Source organism: Pelodiscus sinensis, chromosome 22, assembly GCF_049634645.1.
Source record: "Pelodiscus sinensis isolate JC-2024 chromosome 22, ASM4963464v1, whole genome shotgun sequence".
Classification (NCBI taxonomy): domain Eukaryota; kingdom Metazoa; phylum Chordata; order Testudines; family Trionychidae; genus Pelodiscus; species Pelodiscus sinensis.
In genome coordinates this window covers 2,305,558-2,313,360 of record NC_134732.1, presented here as the reverse complement: position 1 = coordinate 2,313,360, position 7,803 = coordinate 2,305,558, and the positions used below count along the sequence as shown (strand labels likewise).

Sequence of the window (7,803 nt, the reverse complement as noted above, 5' to 3'; positions counted from 1 at the left end):
GGGCAGCATTAACAGATGTGTTGTGAGCAAGACACGAGAAGTCGTTCTTCCGCTCTACTCTGCGCTGGTTAGACCTCAGTGGGAGTCTTGTGTCCAGTTCTGGGCACCGCATTTCAGGAAAGATGTGGAGAAACTGGAGAGGGTCCAGAGAAGAGCAACAAAAATCACAGAACCCTAGAACTGGAAGGGACCTCGAGAGGTCATCAAGTCCAGTCCCCTGCCCTCATGGCGGGGCCAAGCACCATCTAGATCAGGAGCAGGGGACCTTTTTTGGTCTGGGGGCCACTGACCCACACAAAAATCAGTCGGGCGCCGCTCACAAGTGAGGAGCAAAAAAATCTCCAAACAAACAAAAAAAAAAACCTTCACGGACATGGCTCCCAGCTGAGAAGCAGAAGACCCTCCCCACATTCCCCTCACACACCAGAGCTGGGGAGGGGGGAGAGTGCCAGCGCGAGCTCCCCAATGCTGGAGGGGGAGCCCTGAGCCTTGAGGGGCCAGATCTAGGAAAGTTGGGGGGGGCCTTAGGTTCCCCACCCCTGAGATCATCCCCGACAGCTGTTTATCTGCCCTGCAATGTCTCTGCATTCAGAGGGTAGGGACTGCAAAGAAAAGCAGCAGCAGGGCAAACGTCCATCCACCACCTCCCTCCGCCAGCGTTCCGTACCCTGACCTCCCGGGCCGTGGCGAGGGCTGACTGGCTCCTTCACGTCCTTCCTGCTGGGCTGGGAAGGCGTCTGTGTGTTCCAGAAGCGTTCGCTCTCGTGGCAGGTTTGTGCTGCGGACGCATGCTCCCCGGGAACTAACTGGAGACCCCCCCATTTCACACACAGGGTCTGCCGATCGCTGTAGCTGGGGTTAGGAAGGAATTTCCCCCTCATCCTGGGGGAGGGGCTGTTTGCCTCTGCAGCGCGAGGCAGGGGCCGCTAGCTGGGTAGAGTTCGAGTAAACGGCGAGTGCTGTGTAGCTTGGAGCCTGCACATCCTAGAGAAGGACGGCAGTAACTCAGCCAGCGGTCATGGGTCTATGGGGGTGCGGTTCTCTGAGCGGCCACGTGCAGGAGGCAGCCTGTGGCCCATCGGGGTTCATGCGTGGCTCGTGAGACGCGGTGTTGTCTGTGGCGCACGCGCAGGGCTAACAGATCCTGCAGGTTTCTGTCCACGTTGGTTTTTTCTGCCGGTGTTGAAGGGACACACATGTAAAGCCAGGGCCTGGGAAGGGAGGGGGCTGCGGATTGGCTGGGAGTGCCCCGTGCTCCTTCTGCATCCAGTCCCAGTGCTGCTACGGGCCCGTCGGCCCACCCCGCGAATTGTAGGGACACGAGCGCGGTTGCCAACGCTACCCGAGCCCGGGAGACTGCCGTGGTTACGCCTGTCTCGCAGCCACTCGCACGTCCCGCTCACTCGCCTCGGTTGCCCATCACTGGACTCAATGACCAGGATGGTCCCTTCTGGCCTTAGAGTCTATGGGCTCGTCTACACTGGCCCCGATCCTCCGGAAAAAAAGCCCTTTTCCGGAGGATCTTATTCCTTTGAAGTAGGAATAAGATCCTCCGGAAAAGGGCTTTTTTTCCGGAGGATCGGGGCCAGTGTAGACGCTCTTTTCCGGCTTTTCTAAAAGCCGGAAAAAAGCGGCGGACATTTTTATTTAAATGCCGTGGGGGATATTTAAATCCCCCGCGGATTTCCCTATTACGACCTGTGAAATTAACATGCCCCTTTCGGAAAAGGGGCCAGTGTAGACGTAGCCTATAACTCTGTGAGCTGGCTCAGACGCCAGCAGGCAGAGGCCGCTTATGGAGGGCTCATCGTGTGCTCCCCGGATCTGCCGCTTGGCTGGTAGTGAGCATACTCAGTGGCCCTGCTGAACTCGGCTGCCCTCGCTCTGCCCCGACAGGGTCAGGCATGGGCCATCACTGCCTGAGGGCAAAGAAAAAGCCCCCCAGGGTGGTGCGGTTTTCTAAAATATCGTGATTCGTAAGCCAGTCTCCTGGTGGCGGGGGTGAGTGATGGGTGTGGCACGTGTTGGTCTGGCAGCGTGACAGCTGGAGTTCTGAACAAGGGGCAGAGCCGAGAGACGCTGCCACTCGGCCTGGCCAGGTTGCTGAGGGGGATCTTGTTCAGGTAAGGGCAGGTTTCAGGCCCACCTTGATGATTAAATGTAGTTGCCAAGCACAGAGGGTGCGAGGGATTTTTGGCGAAGGAACAGACCCAGACTTAGGCTTGCTCTAGGGACTGCTCTGCCCTGATTAGATTTAATTGAAATAATTGGTTGAATTATTTTGGAAGCAGCATCTTTTGCCTCAGACTTTACCTCACCTTGCAGAAGAATCTTACCAGTCAATCCTATTTTTAGGCCCCTGCCCGTACCTCAGTATTAAATACTCAGGCAAGTTTTCCACCTGAGGAACAGCCTGTCAGACTTGGGTTCAGTCAGGAATACGGTGGTCATAAAAGCCGCAGAGCCGTGTGGCAAAGCAGAGCACACCCTCCCCCGTCCGGCTGCTGGAGTGAGCGGATGGCAGGAGGGACGGTGGGTTACGTAACAGCGGGCAGTTCTGTGTGTGAACAGCGGCGAGAGGGCGCCTCCCATCGCTGGCTTTGCCTCCCCGCTTTACATAACACGGAAACCAGAGCCGGCCGCATCCGACCTGCCCCCTGCATTCCGGAGCCGCCTCCCGAAAGGAGGGGGCTAACCGTCGACCTCTGCAACTACCCCACCCACAACGCTGCGCTGCTGCGTCTGCTCTGTGCAGCCACCCGCGCCGCTCCTGCACCTTGAGCGCAAGGCCAGGGGAGACGGCCGCGCTCCCGGCAACCTGCAGAAAACGTCGGCTCTCCTCTGGGCCAGCTGCAAAGGGGGGGAGAGACCCTGACGATACAAAGGGTCCCCCGCCCAGCTGTTCTAGGAACACACGTCTCATTCACACTGGGAAATGCTACCGAACTCCGGCTGCGGGTTCCAGCAGTGCCGCTGAACCAGCATTAGTGCCGGGGGAAGCCTCCCCAAGCAACGGAAGGGCCATGGGATAGGCCAGCGGGTTTCAAACGACGGGGCGCGACCCACGCTGGGGGGTGGAACGTCGGGCGCTGGGCCCCCTGGCTGTAGGGGGATCAGGTGAGCAGGGGGGCAGCCCCCTGCCTGTCCTGCACTGCAGGCTGTGCTGGGCCCCAGAGGCGGCCGGCAGCAGGCCTGGCTCCTAGGTGGGTGTGGGGAGCACACAGGCCTCCGTGCACTGCCCCTGCCCTGCGCACCAGCTCCGCACTCCCACTGGCTGGGAACCTGCTGCTGGGCACAGCATGGGCAGCGGGGCCAGGCGAGGCAGGAAGCTGCCTTAGCCCCCCCACTGTGCCCCTGCCTGGGAGCCGCTGGAGGTAAGCCCCTCCTGCCCCAGCCCAGAGCTGGCGCCCCCTGCTGCACCCCAAAGCTCTCATCCCCTGCCCCACCCCACACTCCAGTTACGTTCTGCTGGGTCGCGGCATCAACGATTTTCTTCAACTGGGTCACGGGAAAAAAGTCTGAAACCCCCTGGGCTGCCAGCTGTAAAACCGGGGGTGGGGAGTGAGACTGCCGGGGCTTGGAGCGTGTTCTTATGTCTCTGCTTATTTTAAGCACCCCTGGGCAAACCTGAGATGCATTCGGGTGTTGCTGGTGAGTCAGATGAACTCCTCCCACGACAACTTCTCTCCAAGTATTTATAGCACAGGTAGGAATGGGGAGTGCAATCAGATAAGAGCTCCCCTGAAAGGCACAAATCACTGCAGGAGGTCAGCTCCTGGCAGCTGCCTTCCCAGGAATAAAGAAACGCGCGATTATTTTATGGAGCGACATTTTTTAAGACAAAGAACAGAAAAGCCTCTTGCACAAAAGCGCTTGGGTGCTACAGTCCAGAGGTCCCAGCACTCCCAGGGCCAGCTGCATGGGGGGGCTGTGAAGGGGATGCCATCTTTCCCAGGAGAGAACCTCTTCTCTAGAGCAGGACTGGTGGAAAGCACACCGAAGACTCTGCCCAAGCCGATGCTTGCTAAGACGGCAGCTGGGCTAGTGCCAGGCCATTCAGCCAGGAGAAGCAGGAAACCCAGGCGAGTGCTGTATCCATCCCAGGTGAGGCGCTACCTGCCCAGGCGGGAGGCAGACTCCACCAAGAGATGGCTGCTCTTCCTCGCTGGGGTCGTTCTCATGCAGATCTTTACGGAGGATCCTGAAGACGATAGACTGGACGGTGGCAACGACCTGGGTGAGCATCAGCCTTGTGCGTCAGCAGCACGGGAGGATAAATATGCAAGCCAGGACTCTGCCCAACATCTCAGGAGAAGAGACAGCGATTCTAGAAGCCACACCAGCCACTTTCTGCTCAGCTCGAGGGAGCCAAACTCTCCTGCAAACTGCAGCCGATGCACTGCATGGAACCCGAGCATGGCTGTGTGTCTGCCAGCGACAGACACTGATCAGCAAAGAGCCCCAGTCCTGAGTCTCCCCGCAGCTAACGGAGAACACTCACCACCGAGAAGGACCTGGCGGAACTGCTGCTCATTCCCGGAAAGCCAGAACCAGGACTGAAGGGCTCACGCAGCTGAAACGGGGGCTAACTAAGGCCAGAAAAGGCGACCTCACCAAAACCCTGGTGCTCTGGAGCACCCTGGTGCAACTTGTTTGCTGATGATTCATTTTGAAACTATAATTAGAGATCCGGTTTCCCAGGTAATGTTGCAGACAGCTCCTGGAGAGGAAAACCAGAGGCATTCGGTGTCTCTGTGCATGTCTCAGGATTGTGGTGGGGAACATGCACTGGGTTGCATGTGGCTGTCGTAAAGTTCTCTCAGCACCTCCACGTAAACCTGTTCCTTTGAGGGCCGGTCGCTCAGCTAATGGTCACGAGGTTGAAGCGGAGTTCTGGCTCCGGAGAGGTGTGAGCCATTTACAAAAGTTAAGAAAGTCTGAGCTGCTTTTGCCCTTCTGTAACGTGGTTTAGAATGAAAACGTGGAGGTCGTTTTCCGTGAGTGGCCAGCTGGGTCTTGGAATTAATATGTTTCAATAAAAAATGACAAAGGTGCTACTTACTTGGAAAGGAACTTTTTTTCCCAACAGATTTCCCCGAAAGGCTTTCTGCGTGGATGTACTCAGCTCTGTCTGCGGGTCGCTACTGTGGCGGTGACCCTTTGACCCTGCAATACAAGCATCTTCACTCCGGCACGCGATCCCGCCGAACGCACCGGACTTAGATTTTCACAAGCCTGTTTCTGAAAGGCCGTCTCAGCGCCGCTTGAGCCTTCCTGCTGCGCCTGTGCCGTGCTCCCCAGCCTCCAAGGAGAGAGGCCGGGACAGAGCTTCAGCCTCTAGGACACGTTCCCGGTCGGTGCTGTTTTAGGTCAGTCTGGGATCTGTTGCTCCAACGGGCTGCCTGTGTTGTGGGTCATTAATGGGTGATAGAGCTGTATTTCAAACTTGTGCTTGTTTCTGGGTCACACTCCGGAGCGGGATGGTCACCCCGCTGCAGGCATAAAAAGGGTTAAAACAGCCCTGGCAGAGGACCGTAGCTAGAGGCCAATCACAAGAGTCCTTGTGGCAGCCAATCAGAACCCAGGAGGGCTGTATAAAAGAGATGGCTGGCCAGGCTGAGCTTGCTCTCGCTCCAGCCCTGGAGGGAGAGGGACCTTGCTGCCTGCTAGCTGAGGTACCATGGACAGAGCAGTGCTGGGGAGAGCCAGGGGAGCTCCAGGCTGAGGCCCAGTGACAGGGGACTGAGAGTACTAGGGAGGCAGCCAGGGCAGGCAGAAGCAGCGGGTCCACACCCCCTTGCCTATGGTGAGTGGCTATGTCAGGCTGCAGTTTGCCCCTGAGCTAGGGACTAGGTGGCGACTGGCAGTGGGTCACTGAGGCAAGGTGGGTATCAGGGGTTGGGGTTCCCTGAGGGGGAGGACCCCAGGGTGCGAGGGCCCAGCAGCAGAGCCGTATCTAAAGGGGTGGGTGCTGTAGTCTTGGGGGGACCCTAATGTCAGGTGGCAGAACCATGAATAAAAAACCAGGGAACAGTGGGTGTGACACTAGCCAGAAGGGGGCGCTCCAGGGCGGAGTGGAGCTCATTCCCAGAGTGACCAGCAGGAGGCGCCACAGGGGTGAGTCGCACCCGGTTCCACACTCCCAAGCAGAGGGGCAACAGCCCTGGCTAGCCCGCTCAATGGCCCATCAGCGGCAGCAAAAAGTCCCCATTGAAAGGAGCCGAGGGCTAACACTGAGTCCAGGGGACGTGCAGGGCCCTGCCTGGGGACAGATGCTGAGGTTTGGGAGAAAGGAATCAGTCATGGGGCAAAGGCTACACAAAGGCAGCAGCTGCATCCCTTCCGTTTTGTCTTCAGTCCTGCTCCCTACCCCTGGAGCAACGTAGCTACAAACCGACGTGCTAAAGAAAGGATGGGATGACGTATCGAAGCCCTGGAGATACTCCAGAGGCACTTTCAAGCCAGCAAACTGCGATGAACTTGGTATATGGACGCTGAAGTCTAATGTGTGTATCTGGGGTGCTCTGCCATTTAGCAACTCTCTTCTTGTTCTTTCTTTTATAATACACCTTTAGCTGTAGATGCTAAAGGATTGGCTGGCAGTGTGGTATTTCGGCTAAGATCCAGACTAACATTGATCTGGGAAGGCAGCTGGCCCTTTGGGGTTAGAAGAACTCTTGGTACAGTGAATAGAGTTTTTAAATAACGTCTCACCTTACTGGGCCTATGTGCTGCTGGGGAGTCAGCGAAGTGGCATGCAGCACAGGAGGCGGTGTGAACTCTTGTGTAGCGTCTTAGAGCAGCGTGAGGGATCAGGAGCAGCGTTCTGGGTGAACCTACCTGGAGTGTTACCCACCAGTCCTGGGAGAATCGGCACTCCTTTGGCAGCCTGCCCGCACACGCATTTTCAGTGAGGGCTACGGGTCACATGTTGCAACTGAGCAAAGTCAAGGAGTGCTGCTCATGCTTCCTAGACCTTATTCCACATGGTGCCCATCTTCCATAATCTTCTGTGGGAAACAAGTCAAGGGCTGCCCTCTGTAAAGATGGCTGCCACTTCCCTGGCTAGCAGAAGGGAGTTTGCCCTTCGTAAAGATGGCCGTCATTGCTCCTTATTCCCTGTGGGGCTGAAGTACAAGATACTGAGGAGACTGCAAGGAACATGAGGGAGATGGAGCAATGTGTGTGTAGGGAGGAGACTGAGGCAGTACAATGGGTTATGGGGACAGGGAGTGAACTAGGGGAGCAGGAAGGGGATGGGAGGAGGAGAGCGACTCCCACGTGGCCTGTGTCCCCTACTGTAGCCCAGGGAAGCTCTAACAAGCCTTTCCCTGCAGCCGGAGCTTTCACCACAGCTAACAATAGGAGTGAGGCGGGAGGTTCTGGTGTGGCTTTATGCTACTCGCTTAAGCAGCACCTCGTCACCCGCACCAGTGCTAGGGGCGTGCGCAGTGTCTGTGCACCACCCACCTCCGGCTTGGGGGGTAATATCCCAACGCTGGCAGGTGCTCTCACATCAGGGCAGAGTCGAGGCAGCCTGGGTGCCTCTCCTGGGCATTCCCGAGTCTTGTGCGGTTACATTTCGTCTCTTAACTCCGAGCCGCCTCCTTTCCTGTCTTTGTTCTGCAACCATTACAACATCCCGGTGAGACGATTTACCCTTGAGCCTTAGTAGGTTCCGAACCCTCGCTCCAGGTCATGGAACGCTACGTGACCAAGTTGTGTCAACAAAAACTGCCTTTGGGTGACAAAGTAGTGAGTGCGCACACACTGCAATGTGACTTTGTCAGCAAAACAGCCCAG

General features: G+C 57.2%; 1 long non-coding RNA gene across 1 annotated transcript; it reads left to right on the top strand.

The window, feature by feature from the left end:
* Positions 1-1,751: 1,751 nt before the first annotated feature.
* On the top strand, positions 1,752-6,589 carry LOC142819354 (uncharacterized). Its single transcript, XR_012897231.1, has 2 exons — positions 1,752-5,369; positions 6,358-6,589. It is a non-coding gene; the product is annotated as an uncharacterized LOC142819354 (long non-coding RNA).
* The last annotated feature ends 1,214 nt before the right edge of the window (positions 6,590-7,803 follow it).